Below are 25,831 nucleotides of genomic sequence, written 5' to 3'. Positions count from 1 at the left end.
TGATGAAAAGACCACTTGAGGTTGGTAGGAAGAACAGTTCCTAACCACTGTAAGATTCAGAATATATTCATTATCAGCTCTAGCGAAGACGTTCTTTCTGGTGATGGACGAACCTGAAGCATTTTCCAAGTCTTGGTTCAGTGTGACAGCAAAATTATGAATATAATGTGTGCATTGTCTTTAATTTATTTATCATTTATCTTCAAAGAGGTATTTAAACCCAATAGGTCAATCATCATTGAGAAATGGTAAGTACCTGGATGATGGAGGTAAAGTATTTGCTAATATGGTAATGTATCCATTTCTCTCCCTTCCCTAGAAGTAAAATCAGTATTTGATGGCCTCAAGAAAACACTAAACATGTGCTTAGGTCACACAGTAGCAGGAGTAAAATTCTTGGCCAGACTCAGGTATTTGATATATTTTTAAAAGCGTTAAAGGCCAATAGACACATGAAAAGATGTTTAACATCACTAATTACTAGAGAAATGAATATCAAAACTACAATTAGATACCGTAGATCTCATGAACGTAAAAAGATATGAAAAAAATATTACTCTCAAATTTGGTAAACTAAGTGAAATGGACAAATTCTTTGAAAGACACAATCTGCCAAAACTTACACAAGAAGAAATAAACAATCTGAATAGGCCTGACTCTATTAAAGAAACTGAATCAATAATTGATAGCCTTCCAAAACAGAAATCACTAGGCACACGTGGGTTCATTAGTGAACACTACCAAACATTTAGTGAATCAATTACACCAATTCAATGCCATATCTTTCAGAGGACAGAAACAGAAGGAACACTTCCTAAATCATTCTGTGAGGCTGGTATTACCAAACCAGACAAAGCCACTACGAACCTACAACTCCCATGAACATATGTGCAAACATCCTCCAAAAAGTTAGCAAACCAAATTCAATAATGCATAAAAGGAATCATATGCCACGACCAGGTGGTATTTATTCTAGGTATGCAGGGCTAATTAAATATTCATAAAGAAATTAAAAACCAACCCATCATACCAACATGCTAAAGAAGAAACATTATACGATTATATCAATGGATGCAGAAAAGCATTTGACAACATCCAACACCCATTCATTTTTAAAAGTCTCAAAAAACTAGAAATAAAATGGAACTTCATTAACTTGATAAATAACATATACAAAAAACTTAAATAATCCTTAATGACAGGAAACCTGAGCTTTTTCCACTAAGATCAGGTACAAGATAAGGATGGCCCCTCTCACCACTTCTTTTCAACATTTTACTGGAAGCTCTTGCTAATGCAGTAAACCAAAAAAAGAAAGGAAAAGAAAAGAAAAAAAGAAAAGAAAAGAAAAGAAAGAAAAGAAAAGACAAAAAAATTTGAAAGAATAAACAAAACATTTGGAACTAATAAGAGATTATAGCAAGGTTGCAGATTACTAAGTTAACATACAAAAGTCAATTCTTTCTTATAATCAGTAATTAATAAATAGAATTTGAAGTTAAAAACACAATACCATTTACATAAGCATCCCAAAATGAAATACTTAGGTATAAATCTAACAAAAACTATACACAATCTACATGAGGAAAACTGTAAAACCTGATGAATGAAATAAAAGAATAAATAGCTGGCGAGATATTTTACAGAGGATTTTTAGGGCAGTGACATTATTCTATATGGTATCATGATGGTGACTACATGACATTATACATTTGTCAAGACCCATAGAATGTACAATTCCAAGTCTGAGACCTGAGGCAAACCATGGACTTTGGGTGACACTGATGTGTCGGTGTAGGTTCATCAATTTTAATAAATGTACTTTCTGGTGAGGGATGTTAATAGTTAATATGTTAATGGTGCGGGAGGGTATGCATGTGTGGGAGCAGGGGACATAAGGAAACTTTTGGTGCTTTTTCCTTAATTTTGGTTTGAATTTAAAACTGCTCTAAAAAATAGTCATTAAACACACACACATACACACACACACACACACACACACACACGCACACACTGAGATACCACTTCATATCCATTAGGATGGCTATTATAAAAAAACAGAAAATAGCAAATGTTAATAAAGATGTAGAGAAATACGAGCTAGTGCATTGCTTGTGGGAATGTAAAATGGTGTAGCTGCTATGGAAATGGTGTGATGGTTCCTCAAAAAATTGAACATAGAATTACCATATTATCCAGCAATTCCACCTCTGGGTCTATACTCTAAAGTATTGAAAGGAGGTACTTGAACAGATATGTAACAATTTTCACAGCAGCATTACTCAAAATGTGGGAGTAAAAAACAACCCAGAGGTCCAACAATGAATGAATGGATAAAGAAAAAAAATAATAATTATTATTATTATACCTTAAAAGGAAGGAAATTCTGACACATACAATGACATGGATGAATCTTGAAGATACTGTGCTAAGTGAAATCAGCCAGTCAGTAGAAGGACATGCGTGCTATGGGTCCACTTATATGAAGATATGAAGTACCGAGAGCAGTGAAATCATACAGATAGAAAAGAGAACGGTGGTTGCCAAAGGCCGTGGGGAAGGAGAACAGGGAGTGAGTGTTTAATGGGGATCCAGTGCTGGCTGGGGAAGATGAAAATGTTCTAGAGATAGATGGTGTTGACGGTTGCACAACAATGTGGGTGTACTTAATGTCACAGAAAACTGTCAAAAGGGTAAGCTTGAGGCGATGTATATTTTAGCACAATAAAGAAGCATTAAAGTAATCAGGAGAGAGAAATCAGAAATGTGTTGGACTTCCTGACACTTATTTTATATTGTGGTATTATTTTTATTTTGATTGAAATATAGGTGGGTGGGGAGCCAAATATTTTCTAGACTTAGGGTTTTAAAGATTTTAGTTTGGACCTGAGTATATCACAGATTTCTGGGTGTATACAGTAATGTTACTAGGTTAACCCGAATTACTAGCCCTGGGTTGTGTGGGAACTTCTGTCCCTTTCACTTAAAGACTCACAATAAGTGAAAGCAGCATCTAGATATCCTTGGAGATGTTTTCCAACCTTTGATAGTTTGGAAGTGTCACACTTGTATCAGGACACTGCCTGTCCTGTTTTCAGCTCGCAGAAATATCATGAGAGAGAATGCTTGATGTCAGAGCATATAGTGAACCTAGCTGGTGGAGAGAAGTTCAAGAACGCACCCTGAAGCTATGCCCAACGAAACATTTCATACAGAAATGCAAATATCATTCAATTGACTCTGTAATTCACTTGTCCATTTAATTAATATTTACTGAGCTTCAAGTCATCAAGAATAAACCCTTGAAAAAGTTGCAGTCTCCATTCTCAAGTCCACAGTCCAGGACAGACGAGGTCCCTTTGGGGAGTATCTGTGTCTCCATACAAAAGCAGGAGCTTCCTCTCCTAATGCCAGCATGACTATTGCGTGTTTGTTACCTCTCTCCCAATCCACGTGGATTTTCATTGATTTGTATTCACATCTACTATCATTTAATAGGAATGTATTAGTTTTAACCGCAAGTGTATTTGGGATAATAAGAACACTGTCCCCTTCCATTGCAGGTTAGTGTCCACTTGTTTGCCATGAAGGGAGTCCCAGTCTGCCCAGGTTGAACCTGTGACCTCTGGGGCATGGCTGGAAGGGAGAAATGGGCTCAAAGAACTTCTGCCTCGCTCCCCAACCTCTTCGCCTGAATTGCACATACCTGTTCACCTTCAGGTCTCAGGTTAGCTGTAAAGTAATGGAAAACTCAATGTGATCTAGAACTGTCAAATGTAAGAAATAAATGTTGGTGAGGATGTGGAGGAAAAGGAACTCTCATGCTCTGTTGGTGGGGATGTAAAATCAGTGCCACCACTGTGGAAAACAGTATGGAGTTTCCTCAAAAAACTAAAAATAGAATTATCATATAATCCAGTAATCCCGCTACTGGATATTTACCAAAAAAATACAAACACACTAGTTCAAAGGGATATATGAACCTTTATGTTTATAGCGGCATTGTGTACAATAGCCAAAGTATTAAAGCAATCCAAAAGTCCATCAATTGATAAATGGTTAAAGAAGATGTGGTATATATAAATGATGGAATGTTATTAAGCCATAAAAAAGACTGAGATCTTAACATTTGGGACAACATGGATGGAGCTAAAGTGTGTCATGCTAAGTGAAGGAAGTCAGAGAAAGACAAATACCATACGATGTCCCTTACGTGTGGAATCTAAAAAACAAAACTAATGAACAAACCAACAAACCAAACAAAAAACATTCTTAAATCTAGAGAACAAACTAGTGGTTGCCAGAGGGAGATGGGGGGGATGGATGAAATAAAGGTGATTAAGAAGTACACATTTCCAGTTATAAAATAAATAAGTCACAGAGATGAAAAGTACAGTGTGTGATATATAGTTAATAATATTGTAATAATGTTATAGGGTGACAGAGAGTGACTACACTTACCACGGTGAGCACTGACCGATGTATAGAATTGTTGAACATGTTGCACATGTGAAACTATTATAACATTGTATGTTAATTATACTTCAAAAATAAATATATAAATAAATAAGCAAGCTTGTTGAGCCCCTTCCAGGAGCTCCCACAGCACCTTGCACTTCACCTAATGCACATAAACTTCCCTGGTGATGAGACTCCCCTGAGACACTTATTAAACACTCGGGCTCTCAAAAATCTCTAGAGATTCAGATTCAGTGAGTTTAGAATGGCTAAAATGATACTTATTATCGGGGAAAAATGAACTATGTTATAATTTCTTTTCTCTCTTTGTGCATCTGTGTGTGTTTCTGTCTGTGTATGTCTGTCCCTGAGGAGAGGGGTTGTTCTTGTTTTTGTTTATCACCCTTTTCCTAACACATGGTATATTGTAGGCATTGACATGTATTTGTTGAATGAATGAAAATTGCCCCTGCTATCCAACCATTGGGTGAGATAAGCATGTGATCCTATCACCAAACAAGAGGAGCGTTCATCTCTTCCTCCCTGGAGCTTTAGCCTTCTAAATGGATGCATCTTCATTACCTTTATTGCTGCCAAAGTATTTGTTCAACAACACATCACATCATCCAAATTCCATATTTAAAGTAAGTGACAAAGGAATTTATACTTCCATATGTCACTTATTCTCTCTGAAATCTCAACTGTTTAGCCATAAAATGGTTATTTGAAAACCACCTCACAGAATGGTTGGGAAGATTAAGAAACAGTAGATGTCACAGTAAGAGGTCAACAATGCTCAAATGGGAACATCTTCATTTGGGATCAACCCATCTTTGTCTCCACCACTATGGGCAAAGGTGTCCTCCTGATGGTGTCTGAAATCTCCTCCCTTGTCGCACTGTCCCTCTTCTTTCACTCTCTTTGATATTATTAAAGGAAGGTCAAGGTCAGATCTCATTTGAGTATGAAGGTAAGACTCTTGGGTTCAGAATGAGGAGAGCAACCCACTTAGGGCAGGGAGAGTTGAAACATGAGATGTAAACAGTTTCAGAAAAAATGCAAACTTATCATACACCTGCTGCCCATCTTCACCAGCTGTGGCACACTGTTTGTGAAAGGGGCATAGGGCATCAGTCAAGGTTTTTAGTTGTAAACAGGAGAACTCACCATAGGTAGTTTAAGCAAAAATTGAGGGGCGCTGGGTGGCTCAGTGGGGCATCTGGGTGGTTCAGTCAGTTAAGCGGCCGACTTCAGCTCATGTCACGATCTCACAGTTAGTGGGTTCGAGCCCTGCTTTGGGCTCTGTGCTGACAGCTCAGAGCCTGGAGCCTGCTTCAGAATTTGTGTCTCCCTCTCCATCTGCTCCTCCCCCACTCATGCTCTGTTTTTCTCTCAAAAATAAATAAAAACATAAAAAAAGAATGAGAATTTGAATTTATTGAAACTCCAGGAGTGCGACACTCAGGCTTAGAGAATACAACCAGGAATGATGGCCAAGCTACTAAACGATTGCTCTAGCAAGGATCCCACTCTTTCTGCCACTGAGGAATCACACTGCTTGTACCCTGGACACTGAACAGTAGATGCCAGAAACCCTTTCCCTGAAGCCACCAAAACCAGATGCCTCCTCTACCACCTTTACCACAGTGGGTCTGTATAGTACCTGACGATTCACGCTAATCATCCAATTGAAATCTCAGTACCTGTATTTAACTGGCAGTACCTTCACCCTTGCTGAAAGGGAAAATGAAAAAGTAAAACCTGGCTCCAAACTTGGGGAAATGAGAAACAAAATATGGAAAATTCCAAAACATATAAGGACTCTGGATGGACATAAACATGATATAATTCTCCTTTATAGTCAGTATTAGAATTACAGACATGTTCAAAACCTAGCTTGGTTACTTATGAGCTATGTAAACTGAAGAAAATCACCTTCTCTGAGCCTCATTTTCTCATCTGGAAAATGATAATGATACTTACTATACCCCAATGCCTTGTCTACTGTGCTCTGAGCCTCCATAGGTATTCTCAATTCACCTTCAAAGCCCTTTTATAAAATATAGTTTCTGTTTATTCACTGAAAGGACTTCAGAAATGAGCACACCCTACTGTCCAAGCTTCAGTTTCTAAATATAGTTTCCCTCAAAAAGTATCCAAGACCATGGAGGTCAGAGGCAAGATATAAATGACCCTGGGATATATTTTGCTAGAAAATAAGGAGGTTTTAACATACTAGTGGGGACATGACAATAGGACAACTTGAAACTTCCACTGGCCAAATTTTGATCGATCTCTCTGTTTTGGTCACTGGGGAGTCATAGGTTGTTATATACTTTCATTCTTCTTTCTGATGAAAGTAATAACTTATGACTCCCCAGTGACTTACCAAAACAGAGAGATTGAGAGCTAGAGATAGAAATAAGGAAGAGAGGGGCGCCTGGGTGGCTCAGTTGGTTAAGCATCCAACTTCAGCTCAGGTCATGATCTTACAGCTCATGAGTTCGAGCCACACATTGGGCTCTGTGCTGACAGCTCAGAGCCTAAGACCTGCTTTGAATTCTATGTGTCTCTCTGCCTCTCCCCCTCTCACACTCTGTCTCTCTCTCTCTCTCTCTCTCTCTGTCAAAAGTAAACATTAAAAATTTAAAAAAAAGAAATACAGAAGAGAGAAAGAAAGAGAGATAATTTTTACTCTTTTGCTATTTTTGGATATAGTCTTACATCAACTTATTACTCTGAAAATTAGTAACTAATTAAAAAGAATTAAGCTTTTGCTGTGCTTTTTTTTGAAGGATTAAGTCATTCACCTACAATTGAGGAGGAAAAGCTCTTATTTACAGAAGAATCTCAGCACACATATGTAGAAAGAATGAAAAAACCAGAAATATCACCATTTTGTAACTCCAACAGAATAATGGATTCAAGCTAGGAGAATCACTGGATGTTAAAATCATTAGGTGTCATGTTGTTAAGAAACAGGATGTATGCTTAGTTCCAAGCATTACCCCACACTTTCCTACTTAGTAACATAGAAAATACTGTTTCTAGCTCTGGGGAGAGCCTGAGGTCACCACCTTAACCCAGTCATCAAACCCTGCATTATTCATAGGGAAAGGGCTTTACATAATGAGCCTTTTGATGATGCAGTAAGAAGGACACAGCACCGGGCGCCTGGGTGGCTCAGTTGGTTAAGCGTCTGGCTTCGGCTCAGGTCATGATCTCACAGTTAGTGGGTTTGAGCCCTGCATCGGGCTCTGTGCTGACAGCTAGCTCAGAGCCTGGAGCCTGCTTCGGATTCTGTATCTCCCTCTCTCTCTGATCCTCCCCTGCTCACGCTGTCTCTCTCTGTCTCTCAAAAAAGAAAAACATTAAAAAAAAAAAAAAAGGACATAGCATCAAGTATAAAGCATTTTCACCAAAACAATTTTATGTGAATCTGCTTAAGCCTTGGCACCCAAAATTGTTTGTTTGTTTGTTTGTTTTTTATAAAAAAATATAATGGAGAAAGAAACAAGTTAAGTGACTCAAAGAGAAAATAATCAGGCATCTCCAGATTGTGGGACATTTTACAAAAAGTCAAGAAGCTGTCTTGTATGTCAAGAAGCTGCCTGTTGTGCTGGCTTTTTAAGGGTGTGGACTCAATTTCCTTTCACCCTCCCAACTCTCCCATAGCTGAGTCTGGAGATGTTTACAGTTTCAGGTGTTAAGCCCCAGTGATTGTAAGAACTCCTGAAGTCAGGCCCTGTGGTTTTCAAAATCAGTTGCTAGGCGATTATTCTTCCCAGTGTTAGTCCCACTCGCAGAGGGCGCCTGGTGTCAGGGTCTGCTCCTCTCCACCGTCCATGTCTGCAGCCTGCCTCCCTCCCACGGACTGGTGGACAGTCCCATAGATCCATTTGTCTCCCAATGGTGTCTTTCCCTTCCTACCCGCTTGAAGGTGGCTTCTCTACATTTAGCTGTTGATATTCTGTTGTCTTGGACTTTGGGCCATTTTGTGGGTTTTTTACACTGATGTGGGTGTTTTCTAGTAGTATCCATGGCATAAGGTGAGCTTAAAATCTCCTAACATTTACTGATATTTACTCCTCCTATTCTGCCACCTCCAATAAAATGTACTCTTTAAATATTGATGGGTATATAGTGTTCATTGCACCATTATTCTAACTATTATATTTGAAAATTTTCATATTAATGCATCAGTGGCAAAGGAAGCTGAATTCTAATCCTGGATACAGCATGGATCCTTCCCCTGCTGTCTCTCAATGTACTCGTCTGTTGAGAGAACTGAACTTGAGTGTCTCTGAGCTTCCTTCCAGTGTTCATATTCTATAAGTTGAGAAAAGTTGGCTTCCTTCGTAAGAAAATTTATTACCAGTAATCATTTCCTCCTTCGAAGTCTGTCACTCCAGGAGACAAAGGAGCAATTCATCAGTCGGTTTGTCTAAGTGGGTTTCATTGTCTCCCTCACAACTCCCCAGATATCTTGCCCAAAACAGAAATCAGGAGGCTTTTCTAGACTGTACTATGGTCATAGTCAATTCTACTTCTTGATGTATCTATTTCTGAGAAGCTTAAGAAAGTATTTCAAAACCCAGTTAATTTTCTTTGTTTATATCACTCCTCCATGTTTTAAAAATAGTTTTAGATGATCAGAAAAGTGGAAAAGATAGCTACACCAAAAAGTTCCATACATCTCATACTTAATTTCTCCTAGTGTTGGTAAGGTACTTACTAACCAGTAAATCAAACAACATTGAATGCGTTGCTATTAACTGTAGTTTATAGTTTATTTAGCTTTCCTTAGCATTTACCCAGTATATTTTTCTGTTCCAGCATCCCATCCAGGATACCACATTACAGTGAGTTATCATATTCCTTAGGCTTTACTGTGACAGTTTCTCAGGCTTTGTTTTGATGACTTTGTTTTGAGGAGTACTAGTCAGGTATTTTGTAGATGTCTCTCAATTAGTGTCTGTCTAATGTTTGTTTTTCTCATGATTAGACGGGGGTTATGGGTTTTGCAGACGAAAAGCACAGAGGGGGAGTACCACTCTCATCACACTATATCAAGGACAAATATTAACAACGACACAGACACTTCCTCTTTGTATATTTCCAGTTGGTTACATATACCTTCCACCGTCCCCAAATTCAAAAGGATTGTTCTCTAATTTTCATAAAGAATCTGTTGGGTTTCCTGGAGGTGAAACCCATTAATTTTTTGGCTCCCTCCAACCCTGAGACTGGGATTCCAGTTTTTAAGTCTGGCTGGTCCAAACCAATAAGTGTTTTTATTAGTTTATGGTTCCAGAGGCTTCGGATCCAGGTAAGCAGACAGTGACTCCCTCTTTCTGGGTGCACCTGTCTCTCTGAATTTCAGGGGTGCTTAGTTAGTTCTCTGATGGCTTCAAGAAAAGTCATTCATTTTTTCAGTTTTTTTGCATTTATCTTTTTATAAAGCTAGGAGTAATGTCTTCTAAACTCTTTACATGTCAAAACTGAACAGTTCACTCTTTTAATGCAAGTTTATTCAGCAATGATCCCAAAGGAAATAAAATTAGTGGTCTAAAACCCTTGTTTTAACAGCCAAGTGATCTTTGAAGTGAATTTTCTGTTAAGCTTGTTTCACTGTGTGAAATTTAGAGTACCTTGGAAACCAGCTCTCAATAAAAATGTGTTTCTCTTGACTAATTTGCTCTCGTTCTGTTTAGAGGCACATCATAAAAGGATAAAAGCATAAGATTTTTAGCACAAAGATATAGATTTGGGGGTTTCGAGTAAAAATTACAAGACCATCTCTAACTCTGAGACTCAGTTTCCTTATTTGTTAAATCTCTTGGCTACAGGGATTTCATCTATCTTTTAATTTTAAGTGTTTATAATAAAACCTGGCCCAGAGTAGGCTTCACTGAAAATTGAATCAAAATGCCTGCCCAATCAATCTCATAGTGTTGTTATGAGGATTAAACAAAATGATGTACATGAAAGCTCTTTGCGAACTTCAAAGGGCCTTATAAATGCTGCTCCTTTATTTATTTATCAGTCATTCATCTTGAATGCCTGTCTACATGTAGGTATTTTTTGATGCTGTACAGATAAGGAGGAAAGCACTATAAAGAGTTAATTTTTACTCAAATTGCTGGTTGATTTCTCTTATAGCAACAACAATATACATTCCTCAACTTGTTCAATTTAAAATCCTGGCAAGTGTTTTGATATTTGACAGCTCTGCTGTCAAGTAATTCTGTTCTACAATTAATCATGCCATAGCCATTTCTTCCACTACTGCCACAATATAATGGCATCATTGTATATGCATACACAGTACACTTGTATACTGCTTAAAAGGAGGTAGAGCAAATGAACTTGAAAAATTTACTACTCGGTAGATCACAGTTATATTGCCAAGATTTATTATTAAACCCATTCTATTTTAATGCCATTACTGCTCCAATCTGAGCTTAGATAAAAACATTCAGGCATTGCAGTTTTCTATTTCCTTGCTTGGGAAATTGAGATTCTGCCTTCTCTGAGGTGTTTTGAGTGTCAGCTAGGTGCACTGTAAACGGCTGGGATCTTTAATGATCAAATGCCAGCTCCTGGGTTTTGATTACAGCTTCGTCCGGATCAGTGCTAGCACAACTACAGTGTCCACTCCATCTCCTCCCCCACTGTCAGTGACTTCCTGAGGCAAACGAGTTTGCCACAAATCAAAATGCTTGCCACAAACATCTCTATGAACCTGTTTCATCTCTCCTTGGCAACCTGCCACTTCTCCTTACTCTTAACATCGAAACCCCCATATTTACCAAATGTCTTGGCTTCCTTAGTAGATTAACCATTTCATGAGAATCCTTGTCCTCTACCACAATCATGTGTTTCTCATAGAGAGACCTCTTACATTTTAAACAATCTCAGACAGTTTGGAATAAACACATTACCACTGTTTTTCATTAGAATCATTTCCTGTTTACATGTCTAATTTGTCAAGAAAACAAATCATAAATTACATAAAAGGCAATCTAGACAGTACAGATATGGTGGTCAAAATTTCATGTAAAGTTGATTGAATCTTTTTACCCTTGGAAGTAATTGTAACTACTTACACTGATGACATCTTGTGCCTTTCAGGCTTTTATCATTTTGAATTTCCATGTGGAATTGTCATGACCAATGCTTTCATACAACTGCATAATCACCCCATGATGAGAACGATGTGAATTGGTATTGAATTGCTGAAGAAATATGTGATACAAACACAATCACAACTTCATTATAAGGATTGAAAAAGTCCAATAACTGAAAAATACACTTTATATACATGGTGATGAATACCATAATAAGGTACTGCTGTCACTTAGGAAAGCAAGTAAATGTAATTATTGAGTAAACAAAGTCCACACCATATTGCCTAGATCTGTAGAGAGAGAAGATGTGACAATGCCCAAGACTGCAGATGCAGAGGTTGGGATTTTCAAGCTTTTAAATTTATTTTTTATTTTCCCCCCACGGTTTCATGGTCTGATCTTAAATCAGTTCTAAGGAGTTATTTTCAAATAATAAAGATCATTTCATAACCCAGAAATGCCAGAAAAATGACATAATTTCACATTTTCAGACTACCAGATCTGCATTTATCAAAAGAAAGTGAGCTCGGTTGTGTATACCAACGTGCCTTGGTCAGAGAGGCCGCATGGCATGGTGCCTTGCGAGATAATAATTTGCGGTAAGGTTACTCTTACTGTGATCCTTGGTGCTGATGTCTAGTCTCTTCACTCCTGTGTCCACAACTATTCCTAAACCAGTGCTCTTAAGGAGCTCTCTGGCTCTACTACGAGAGGGGGACAAAAAACGAAAAAAGACACAGCTCTTACTTTCACTTTTGTTTTCTTCTTTCTTTTGTTCACTTCAGTAGTGAAGATTAATTTTTCATTGTCATGTCCTCTCATTCATTTCCCTTTGTCACCCAAAGCACTTAGGTGATAACTATCCTCTGTAGTAACAAAAGTGAACAAATTGAAAAGGCTCTCTCAGGAATCAAGTTTACATACATAGGAGCAACAAACTGACGTCTCTCTGCCTAAGGTAACCTGTGATGTATTAAAATGCACTACCAATCAGAAATGAAGTCAAAGTCTTCGTATATACCTTTCTAGCTACTATTTTATAAGAGACGTGATACAATGTGGCTTTGAAAATTTAAATCAATGTTCGAGAAATGATTGCACCCAGAGTATGCAATATTTAATTTATATTAGTCACATAGTTTCTATGACTCTGAACTTTTCATCTGCAAAATGAGTGCCTAATACCCACCCTTAAAAAGCCAGCACAACAGGCGGCTTCTCTGAGATACAGCATACAAAGAGAAGTTTAAAAATCACCTGGGCGATATCAGAAGGAGATTTATTTACTAATCTCAGACCCTGTGATGGAGAGGCAGGGATCTTTGGGAGACCTCTCCAAAACAAAAGAGAGGCAGGAGCCATTTCTTTCTCCCACCCCTCAGCTTAGCTAGATGGACACCTGTGGGAACCAGCACAGCAAGACCCTCTCCATCAAGCTTGCTAACAGAGAACCCCGCCTTTGGGCGCTTCTGTGGCTCTGCCCCCTCAATCTTGGTCGGCCTCAGCCCGAAGTTTCTCAGGCTGCTGCAGGTCTCCACCTAGAGTGGACCAGCTCAGACCTTACTGGCACTGTGAGCCCCACTGAAAACTCCCCAAATCTGGGTGAATTCTACCAAACATTTAAAGAAGAGTTAATATCTATTCTTCTCCAACCGTTCCAAAAAATACAAGAGGGAGGAAAAGTTTCAAATTCATTCTATGAGGAAAGGATTACCGTGATACCAAAAGCTGATGAAGACACCACAAAAAAGAGAACTATGGGTCAATCTGATGAACACGGATGCAGAAATCCTCAACATAATATTAGCAAACTGAACCCAACAATACATTAAAAAAATCATTCACCACAATCGAATGGGATTTATTCCCAGGATGCAAAGATGGTTCATTATTCACAAATCAATCAACGTGATACATCACATCAATGAGAGGAAGGATAAAAACCACACAATCATTTCAATAGATGCACAAAAAGCATTTGACAAAGTACCACATCCGTTCATGATAAAAACCCTCAGCAAAGTAGGTTTAGAGGGAACTTACCTCAACATAATAAAGGCCATATAAGAAAATCCCACAGCAAACATCATACTTAATGGGGAGAATTGAAAGCTTTTCCCTTAAGATCAGGAACAAGACAAGGATGTCCAGTCTCACCACTTTTATTCAACATAGTACTGGAAGTCCTCGCTGCAGCAATCAGACAAGAAAAAGAAATAAAGGGCACCCAAATTGTTAAGGAAGAAGTTCAACTATCAGTATTTTCAGATGACATGACACTATATATAGAAAACCCTAACAACTCTACCAAAAATCTACTTAAACTGATAAATGAATTCAGTAAGATCACTAGATACAAAGTCAATATAAAGAAATCCATTGCATTTCTATACACTAATAAGGAAGTGGCTGAAAGAGAAGTTAAGAAAACAATCCCATTTACAAGTGCACCAAAAATAATAAAATACCTAGAAATAAACTTAAGTAAGGAGGTGAAAGACCTGAACTCTGAAAACTATGAAACCTTGATGAAAGAAATTGAGGATGACACAAACAAATGGAAAGAGATTGCATGCTCATGGATTAGAAGAAGAAATATTGTTAAAATGTCCATAGTATACTACCCAAAGCGGTCTACAGGTTGAATGCAAACTCTATAAAAATAACCAAAAACATAAAGCACATAGTCCTAAAATTTGTATGGGACCACAAAAGACTCTGATTAGCCAAAGGAATCTTGAATAAGAAGAACAAAACTGGAGGAATCACAATCCCAGATATCAAGATACACTACAAAGTTGAAGTAATCAAAACAGTATGGTAGTGGCACAAAAGTAGACTCACAGATCAATAGAACAGAATTCAGAGCCCAGAAATAAACCCACAATTATATGGCCAATTAATCTTCAACAGAGGAGGCAAGAATATGCAATGGGAAAAAAGTCTCTTTCACAAATGGTGTTTGGAAAATTGGACAGCTTATGTAAAAGATTGAAACTGAACCACCTTATCACACCATATACATAAATCATCTCAAATGGATTAAAGTCTTATATGTCATACCTGAAACCATGAAAATTCTAGAAAAGAGCACAGGGAGTAATTCCTCTGACATCGACCATAGCAACATTTTTGTAGATATGTCTCCTGAGGCAAGGTAAACAAAGTGAAAATAAACTATTGGAACTACATCAAAATTAAAGGCTTCTGCAGAGCAAAGGAAATAATCTAAAAGAAAAAAAGACAACCTGATGAATAGGGAAAGATATTTGCAAATGACATATCCATGAAAGGTTTAGTATTCAAAATATATAAAGAATATATACAACTCAACACCAAAACAGAACAAAACAAAACAAATAGTCCAATTAAAAGTGGGCCAAAGTCACAAACAGACATTTCTCCAAAGAAGACATACAGATGACCAACAGACACATGAAAAGGTGCTCAACATCACTCATCATCAGGGAAATGTAAATTAAAACCACAATGAGATATCACCTCACACCTGTCAGAATGGCAAAAATAAAAAATCCTAAGAAACAAATATTGATGAGGACATGGAGAAAAAGGAACTCTTGTGCACTATTGGTGGAATGCAAACTGGTATAGTCCCCGTGGAGAGCAGTATGGAGGTTCTCAAAAAATTAAAAATAGAATTACCATATGATCCAGTAACCCCATTACTGGGCCTTTACCCAAAGAGTACAAAAACACTAATTCAAGATGTATGCACCCCCCCATGTTTGTTGCAGCATCATTTACAGTAGTCAAATTATGGAAGCAGACCAAGTGTCCACTGATAGGTGAATGGATAGAGAAGATGTGGTATCTAAATATAATGCAATATTACTCAGCCATAAAAAAAAATGAAACCTTTCCACTTGCAACAATATGATGAATCCAGAGAATATACTGCTAAGTGATGTAAGTCAGTGAAAGAAAGACAAAACCATATGCTTTCACTCATACGTGGGATTTAAGAAACAAAACAAACAAAGGAAAAAAGCGACAAAGCAAAGAACAGACTCTTAGCAACAGAGAACACATTGATGGTTATCAGAAGGGAGGTGGGGGAGGGATGGGTGAAATAGGTGAAGGGGATGAAGAGTACATTTATCTTGATGAGCATTGAAAATGTGTAGAATTGTAGAATCACTCTATTGCACACCTGAAAGTAACATAACAGTGTATGTTAGTATACCGGAATTTTTTTAAAAAATGACGTAAATCCATTTTGTGTTCTTCCTCCACATTTTCAAAGAACACCAGACAAGAAGAGTACTGATTGCAGTAGACCTCAGCTCCCCCACACAACCCTCCAGCATCAATAATGCCAAATGGCAGATTCTGCTTATTGAGTTTGTTTTGTTAAAATGGTTCTCTCTTTGACTATCCCAGAGATTTCCATGAGTGATCTGATAATACTTAATTGATCCCTTCTGCTTAAACCAGCTACAGTGGATTCTGTTATTTGCAAGTAAGAATCTTGCAAATACAAGTAAGTAGAATAGCATATTCCATGAATTTATAAAAAGCTTTCTCTTCTTCTACTCCATAATGTCAAAAAGCATATTAATCCTTGAGACCAAATATTACCAGATAATTCCTTTAATTGGATGGAATGGGGATGACTCATGAAATCATGAAATAATTTTTTCACAAAGCCACTTGTGAACTAGTGGTAGACCTTTAACCATCTATGGAGTAAGTAGCAACTTTATGGAAATGAAAAGGAGTAGAGAGAAAAATATGTAAAAAATAATCCTTTATGTGTCCCTAATCAAAATCATGGATAGTGGAGGAAGAACTGTAAATTAAAGGTAAATTTCTATGTATATAATTGTCTATTAGGTTTTTCTTGTTAAATTTATAAGGAAAAGGTAAAATTACAACTATATCATGTATAGGACTCTATGACAAGGGACAAAAACATGGAAGTAAAGTAGCTAAATTCACACAATCTAATGTACCTGGGTTGTCTTTCACATTAATATATTTGAGATGAATTCAAAGGAGATAGATTGAGAGATCTTGTACCTCTTTCTATATGGTATCTTCCAGGGAGAGAAACTTAAGGTATGGAGAAAAGAACCTTTTGTCTGACAATTATGTGAAACACAGGCTCATATTCTTTCAAATCATTAAACCTCTGAAGGAATTAACATATTAAATTACCTATTTTTACTCCAGTAAGGCTTGTAGTCCTTTCTGAGTTGCTCTTTTTAAAGCAATAATCCTTTTGAAGAACCTCTGTAAATGAAATCTCTATAGCTGAAAATTCATAAAGTCATTTCCTCAAGTGTATAGCCCAACTCTCTAAGTTAAAAGATCAACATTGGAGTTAAAACTTCTCAGGTGCATCTTCCTGACAAAAACTGCCCCAAACAAATCAATATTCTGCTACCTGGGAATACTGAAGTATTAATAAATGCCTTATCTACTACAAATGGATTTAGAGATACCTTCTTCCAATAGTCTTTCCTTATGAGAGCATTATTATTTTTCTGTCAGTAAATGTCTTGAGTTAGAGAGCTCTTTCTACTCTTTAAAGTATTTTCTATTCCTTGGCTCACTTGATTTTCACAGTCATGCTGGGACATTCAATAAGTATGTTATTTCCCCATTTTATAGATGAACAAGTTGGGATGGTTTGCTCACTTTCACAGAGCACACTGGTGACTGTACCAAGTCTGAACCAGTTCTAACTGTTGGTCCATATCCTTTCTACCACACCATATTAAGTGGTCTGCAAATATAAAGTTTTCGTTTTCTGTTACTTCACTGATTTTTTCTTCTCCAGATGTTTTTTAAGACTATTTTTCTGTCATAAGACTAAAAAAAAGTGATCACAGTACTAAGGCTAGTATAAACATTGTATAGGACTTCCTGATAGCTCTAGTTTGTGGGGCAGAAAAAAATGTTACCTTTTAGTGCTTTGAGCAATGACCAAACTTTTATTTCTATGAATTTAAATGACTTAGGATTCTTAGCATGCTGAAATAGCCAACTTGATATTGTAATTGACTACTTATTTCTCTCTAGAAAATATAGTCATTAGTAAAGAGCAAGTTGGAGACGTGAAAGAGGTAATATTACTTCCAAAGGTGAATTTATAACCTAGAGGTAATTTAGGCAGCCAGAGAACATGTCTCACTTCAAAGATGTGAATGCTGAGCCATGCATACAAATGTGACTGCTAACTCGTGTGTGACTCAAAATCAGCAACCATAATTCCAGGCGCTAAACAGAACCTCAAGAAGCCATTTGGTTTCCCCCACCTTCACTCTCACATACTTGAAGTCTTCTCTTCAGTTTAAAAATGAGGCACCGAAAGCCCAGAGATGTAAGTGACCTGGTAGCAGAAAGATCGATGTCAGAGAAAGATATCTAGAACCTAGGACTCCAGTTGCCCAATTGTAATGAATTTCTCTGCTATGCACTTTGTTTCCTGGCCAGCCTAATTTGTTTCAAAAGTGAGGGTATGAACAACACATGAAATGAGTTACATGGTCAAATAAAAAAAGGCTTCAAGGATCCATTATATTTAGCTATGAGGAGTTTCTTAGTGACCTTAGTAAACTCAGTTTTAGTGACATGGTGAGGAACAGAAGCCAGAATATACAATTAAAGACAGTTCTTTAAAGATTTTGATTTTGAAGATAAAGGAAGAGAGAGGTCAGTAGTTGGTGGAGGATGCGGGGTCCAGGGAAGTTTCTATGAGGATTTTTGTTAAGGGGATGAAAGAGAGAGAATTTCCCTTAATATTGAAGAGTATACAATATTTTTAAACAATACTGGGAAGAATCCAGTAAAGGAAAAAATTTAAAGATAAAAAACACAAGAGAGAAATAGGAGAAATTAAGAGTTCCTGAGGGGCATCTGGGTGGCTCAGTCAGCCAAGCATCCGACTCTTGATCTTAGCTCAGGTCTTGATCTCAGGGTCATGAGTTCAAGCCCCATGCAGGCTCCACACTGGACATGAAGCCTACTTAAAAAAAAGTTCCTGAGAAAGTGGCCATATGTAAGGTCCAGAGAACACAAAGAAGTACAAAGGAAAGGATGCTTCCTGCATTGTAATAGAAGGGAAGATAAGGGATGCAAGAACCTCACAGGTGTTGCTGTAAATATGGAAGATAGAAAATTGAACAACTCAGTATCTAAAGGCTTCTACTTTCTCTAAGACTCAGGAGGCAAAGTCATAGGGTGAGAGTAGGGAGACACCTGTTGGGGAGTGGTCAAAGGTTTGAAGACAGTGGAAAAGCTTTGAGATGATTGCTACAGAGAGTAGTGAGAAGTGTTGCCAGGCACTAAACTGGCCTCCCAGTTTAGATGAGAAATGATGAATACACAGTGAGACCTGTGCCCTCAGTTTCCTGGGCATATGTGTGAAGAGGCTCTATGGTGGAGTTCTCAAACTGCTTTCTTTTTAAAGGTGAATGTGAAGGAAGGACTAAGTATGGGAAATTGTCGTACATAAAAAAGAATGCTTGAAATGGAACATGGAAACTGAGCAGTAAAGAGGGAAGTGAAGACAAGAGGAGTTTGATAGATTAAGAGAGAGTCCAGTTATCAATGTTTGGAAGTCCTGATGAGGTAAAAGAACCTTCCAGAGGAGGTACATTACCAAACAAGTTGGAAATTTAGGAAATTGTTGTCAAAAAGGAAAGTGATCAAATCAGTAATTACAGAGGTGGAGCAGTAGTGATGACAAGTTTCAAAGTGTGACTTAGGGAAAGTGGCTGGAGTGGAGTGGAGGAGACAAGCATTGCTGATGAGTTCAAGGTCTTAAGAAGCGAGGAGGTTGAGTTAGTTGCCTATGTGAAGGGAATTTCTGCAGAGAAGACTGAATCCTGGGTGTTCAGTGGATAGGATATAGAAGGATACAGAAATGAAGAGTATGGTAAAGACTGTTGTGGTCCAATGATCTGATCTCATGGGAACAGGTGTTTGTGGTACATGCATACAATGGAATACTCTCAGCAGTGAAAACAAAAGAAATACCTATGGAATTACACAACAACCTGGGTAAATCACAGAATAATTATACTGAGTGAAAGAATCCAGACCCAAAATAAATAAGTAATAAAAGAGTACAAAGAGTATAACTCCTTTTATACGAAAGCAAGTCATTGTTTCCCTGGAATGAGGGTCAAAGTTAGGATGTGAATGAAGAGGTTACAAAGCATCCACATAGAAACTTCTGGGAGTCATGGATTCCTTATGTTTATTTTGGTGATGCTTTCACAGGTGTATATTACATCAAAACTAATCAACTTGTACATTTAAATATATGGAGGCTATTTTACTCAATTATGTCTCAAAAATGTAATTTAAAAGTACCCAGCCACTACTACCTTTCTCTCTTCCGTAGCATTAGCAGAAGATGAAGGTCCCTGATCAAGATGTCCTCTGCCCAAGCATTATAATATCTAAAAACCCACCATTGACTTTTTCATCCCCTTTGAGATCATTGCTGCCTTTCAAAACAGAACTGGTTTAGCCTCAAATTGAAACCTAATGTGAATTAAGTTAAATTGAAAGAGGGATTTTACCTGGAAATATCCGTAGCACACCCACGCATTTGATTGTAGACACTGCCTCTTTCTCTCCTAACTTTCCTATTGCTTGTGCTCTCCGTCTCTCTGTCCCTCTGTCTCTCTTTGTCTCTTATCTTCTTCTCCAAATTCCTGAAATGTTCTTATTTGGCTTTATTTTCTCAAACTGGCTGTCCCCAAGAGGCAGAACAATGGTTCCAGACAGCTCTAGCTTACCTTCTTAAAGTTTCATAGCCAAAGAAAAAAGGTTTTTTTCCATAACTCCAGCTCAAAAAACAAACAAACAAACAAACAAACAACAAAACCAGCCTGGATTCCAGGCTAATTCTAATGAGTGAGTAAGTTCACTGTGTTTGGGTGAGTAGTATCTGAAAATTCTACACAGTATACCCACGGAGGTGGAAGTAAGGGGAGAGTGAGTTCAAGTGAAAAGCCATATACAATAAATTTTCTACTTCATGATATTGCCTTGTACCAACCCGAATCCCAAACTCTTACAAGATATAAAAACTATTGTGGTTTGTTTTGTTTTGCTTTTACTGGCTTTGGCACCAGACATGGCTTCCTTTTCCAGAACAGCCTTATGGATTAGGTAACACTGCCAATAGAGCTCTTGAAATCACCTCCTTGCTCATCTTGAACTCTTTTCTCATTCTTTTTTCTCACCCCCAAAATCTAGAAAACTAAAGTAATGCTCAATTTTCCCATCTTATTACAAAATAGTGTTGTAATGTTTCATCTTCCAAATAGATTTTGCATACTCTCTTCATCCAATGAAGCCAAGGATGTTTGCATACAAAATGACTCAGAAAGGAAGTGACTCTTGGCAGAAGGCTGCCTTTTTTTTTTTGGTCTTCTGTGTCAGTTTCCCTCTCCCACTAAGAAAAAGGTTAGTCCGATCTACCCCTGTGGGTGAAGAACTAGTCAACAAATAACTAAATGTACCCAGGCTGCATTGCCCAATAACAGGGAAAATGATGCAAGCTCATATTCTGCTACTAACAACTATTGAGTTAGGAATGGGGAATTATTTAGGACCATGACAAACTAAAAAGACTTTTCATATTGCAAGTGTCAAAACCTTAATATTTAAGTTCTATTTGATTTGGACAAAAGTCAAGTTGAAAGTCACCACTTTTAAAAATTTTTATTGTGTTCCCCATTACCATTAGATGCACAAAAACTCCAACTATAATCTTCCTGTGTTTTGTTGTAAAATATGCTTATTTATCTCCAAAAACAGTCATGAAAATGAAAGCCATTCCTGCTTTTGTCCAACCACTCACTTCCAAAAAAACATTCTTCATAAATTATTTTTGGGTATTTTGAATTTACTTCAAAGAGTTTGGCTAATATTTAAAAGGTTTTTTCCAAAGTCTTAGACATTACCACATGCACAATTTTGATCTTCCCATAAGCGTTACCACTGCAGGCCGGTTGGGAATTTTATTGGAAGAATTCAAGTTTCTCTTGTTCTGGGCTGTAGCTACCGACATTTCTCAAAAACATCACACACACACACGCGCGCACACTCCTGGCATAGCTGTATAGTTTCTAAACTATACAGTATTAAAAGAAAATGCTTTGCATGATTTGGTTTTTAAATCTGTAAAGTTATCTAAACCATTGTACCCCCAAAGCAGTGAATAGATGTAGTTCACTAGTATGACAGAAAGATTTTTAGGACAGCCATACATCTTTTCTAAATCCATGGGCAATGGCTAGGATAAGCCTGAATTATTTATTTGCTTTTGCTGTGGTCATCTTTATTGTTATTAGAAGTTATAGCTCTCGAGTTTTTATTTTATTTTTTACCGAAGTCCCATATCAGGTAGCACTGAAAGACTGACAAGAAAGACACGTCCCCTGCAGCCCCCACAATTCCCCCATTTCCCTGCTCATTTACCAGTGACAGCCACTTTTTAATCTTGGGGCCACTCCAACAGTTACCTTCTTATTTCCAAATAATTGCATCTTCCTTAATTTGTTAATTTTAGACATTCACTTCCTCCTACTATAAATAAGATTTAGTTCTCTTATTTCCTAAATAAAATGATAGAGCTACTTCCAGTTCACATTTTATGGCTATGCAAATATTATTTCCTAATTTTTTTCCAAAAGTACCATAATATCTTTCAACCACTTACCTTGCTTTTGCTTTGTTTTCTTTTGTTTTAACAAGTGACCTCTTTTATGAGATGGTCCTTTTCCTGGTGGCCTCTTCCTAGTATCCTCTGTCCTCTGTCTGCATTTGGAGCCAGTTGCTCAGTGGGCCTGTTGTTTAGCGGGCATCCTGAGACATCTCTTTCCTGTGCTTTGGGTTTGATACATTGCTTTCTGGATCCCATGTCCACTTCTTGCTTAGTTTTGTACTTCTTTTCATTGGAACCTATCCAACTTCTCAAGAGAGGGATATGGGAAGTAAGCTTTCTGAGTCCCAACATGTTAAGAAATGTCCTTTTCAGTCCTCACTCTTGATTAATATTTTGGCTGCATATTATATTCCACATTGAAGATCGTGTTCTCTCAGAGATTTGAGGTCATGTCTCCTTTATTGGCTTATGTCCAGTGGTGCTGTTGAGGAGTTGAATCCGAATTTATTCCACACAGATGTATTGACTGCCTGCAATGTAAGGCACTGCTCAAAACACAGCAGGATAAAAAGTAGCAGATCTCCCACTTTCATGGAGTTTGCATTTCAATGTTGAAAACAGACAAAAGTAAAAAAAAAAACAAGTAATGAATAAATGAGATAATTACGGATTACAAAAAGTCCATGAAGAAAATAAAACAAGGTAAAGGGCTGGGTATGGAGATGCTGCTTGAGGACAGTAGTCAGGGCAGATTGTACTAGGGATGTGTCATTGATGCCCAAACCTGGACAATTCCCAAAGGGTCCCGGGGGGGGGGGGGGGTCTGGAGGGAAAAGCAGCACAAGGTATGGGGGTCAGTGGTGGAATTCACTTGGCTTGTCTGAAGTAGCCATGTGATTGGAGCCTGGTGGAGCAGTGATGAGCGGGGAGTTGATTTTTCCAGAATATGGATGCTTTTCTTCGTTAACACAGAAAGCCACTGGAAGGTTTTTAATGAGGTAATGAAACAATCTGACTTAAGTTTTCGAAAGATCATTGTGCTGTGTGGAAAACTGGCTGTAAGAGTAGACCCAATGGGACCAGCTTTGAGGGTATTCATTGTTCTAGTCTCCATGACAGGTGACAGTGCCCTGGGAGGCGGTGGTAGCTGGGGAGGTATATGCAGTGAGCCGATCTGGCATATATTTGAGAAGCAATGCCAATAAGAACTCCTAAAATTAGCCTGTAGTATGTGAGGAAAAGAGAAGGATTTCAAGGGGGACCTTCAATGGGAAGTGTGATCTTTTATTTTTTTAAAAGCACATCCAAAGAAAATAGGAGGAAATGTTCATACATTTCATAAGTCTGGGTTGCATGTGTTCATAGTATTCTCTGCAGTTCTCTGATATATTTCATTTTTTCTCTTTTTAATCATGATATTAAAGAGCAAGCTAGAGCTCCACATTTGTGGATAAAGCCTGAAGACTAGTAGCTTCCCAGTTGGGTGACCGGGTGGAAGTCTGCCCAGGCAGGTCTGTGGACTTCAGCTGATCTTCTGCCCAGGCTGGCATCTCCTTGTGAGCCTCAAGTCTATCCGTTTCAGGATGTCTTAAGGAGGGATAGATACAGGTTTTCTAGAACCTGAAGTTTTACAATATGGGATTGTCATAAATAAAAAAGGCACCAAACCATGAATCAAAATTTAGTACAAAAGTGACTATTTATAATAAGAAAAAAAGGTTACGACAAATAGCACATTCTAAAAAGCTGCCAAGTTCCACAAATGTCACAAAATCCAGGAAAATAACAGTTTTTATTAATTCACTGTATGATAATTTTTCTACCATTTTTTTCCTATAGACTCATGGCCTATTTATATAACAATAGTTTAATGTCATTTCTGTACGGAAACTAGAAAAATAATTCCTACAGCTTTACTTATTTAAAACAAGTTTTGGCAGGGCACCCAGGTAGCTCAGTCTGTTGAAGCAGACTTCAGCTCAGGTCATGATCTGATGGTTTGTGGGTTCAAGCCCTGCATCAGGCTCAATGCTGACAGCCCGAAACCTGGAGCCTGCTTCAGATTCTGTGTCACCCTTTCTCGAGCTCTGTCTTTTAGAGGTAAATAAATGTTTAAAAAAATTTTAAACAAATATTGGTAATTTGGAGGTGTTTCTTTGACTTTCACAACTTATTGGTAATGTCACATAAATTTAGTGGCTGCCCAATTTGGGGAACCCTGCATCATATTTCTTTCATTACAAGCAGAGAGATTTCAGGGCATTTCAAAGTGCCTTGTGTGATGACTAACTTTAAAAAAAAAACTTTAAGTTGATGGCATTCATTAACCAGCTTGATATCATGTCTTCATTCTAGTGGTATGAGTTTCATGTTATCTTTATAATGTTAATATTTCATGTAAAGTGGCCAGAAAACAAATTTTTCTTCAATGCATTCACAAGATTTTCACATTTTCATTAATTAGATTATCAAATTATCCAAAATCCAAAATTTAAAAATTTTCTCTCTTAATGAATCATTGCCTTAGTCTAAACTTAAAATTGCTTCTTTCAAGTTGCTTCTTTATCTCGGAAAAATTTCTACCAATTTCAGTTATTACTGTGATCACTCTAGTTTCGTATTCTTTGAAATGTTTATCTAAAGAAACACTTGTATTACATATTTTATTTTATTCTTTAATATATATGAGTTTGGGTAGCTCAGTCAGTTAAGCATCTAACTCTTAATCTCAGTTCATGTCCTGATCTCAGGGTCCTGAGTTCAAGCACTGTGTTGAACTCCACACTGGAGTCCAATATATATAGGAATTTTTTACATTTATTTATTTTTGAGAGAGAGAGAGAGATGGAGCATGAGCAGGGGAGGGACAGAGATAGAGGGAGACACAGAATCTGACACAGCCCAACACAAGGCTCAAGTCACAAAATGCAAGACTATGACCTAAGCCAAAGTCAGATGCTTAACCAACTGAGCTACCCAGGTGTTCCAAGAGTTTTTCACTAGAACCACCTGTTTTAGGACATTTCCCTTGAAGACAATCTGATTCATTCAGATACTTACATCATGTTTTCACACATACACACTTATATGGATGGGTTTGTGTTCCTACACACAGAAATTCTGGATTATTCTATTTTGTGTTATTCCCATAAAAATGTTGTATGGTGCAATAATTGAACACACTGCATATTATGTATGTTTCTGGTGAGAGAGAATTTCCATATCAACCAGACATTGGCAAGAACCAAATCCTCTGCTTAGTGTTTGTAAATCTGATTATTTTAAGAATTTTCATGGACTAGCTTGTTTGTTTTCCATTATTCACTTATTCCCTGAACTGGGCACCATAGGACACATTCATTGCCATTTGACTTTTGTCTCTGCAACTTTGGGTCACAGTGCAGATTTAGTTTAATGGAATGAGAGATAGTTGATACAACAAGTAACCTCTTCTACACTGGGATGGCTAACAACACTTTACACCCGGAAATGCCTGTAAACCACATAAATATATCCCAATAAATCGGAAGTAAATGCATATCCACCTCAGCTTTCCCATACACATATTAAAAATGCACATAGCCACTCCAAA

This window comes from Suricata suricatta, chromosome 3 (assembly GCF_006229205.1).
Source record: "Suricata suricatta isolate VVHF042 chromosome 3, meerkat_22Aug2017_6uvM2_HiC, whole genome shotgun sequence".
Classification (NCBI taxonomy): Eukaryota; Metazoa; Chordata; class Mammalia; order Carnivora; family Herpestidae; genus Suricata; species Suricata suricatta.
Note: the sequence above shows the minus strand (reverse complement) of the source record.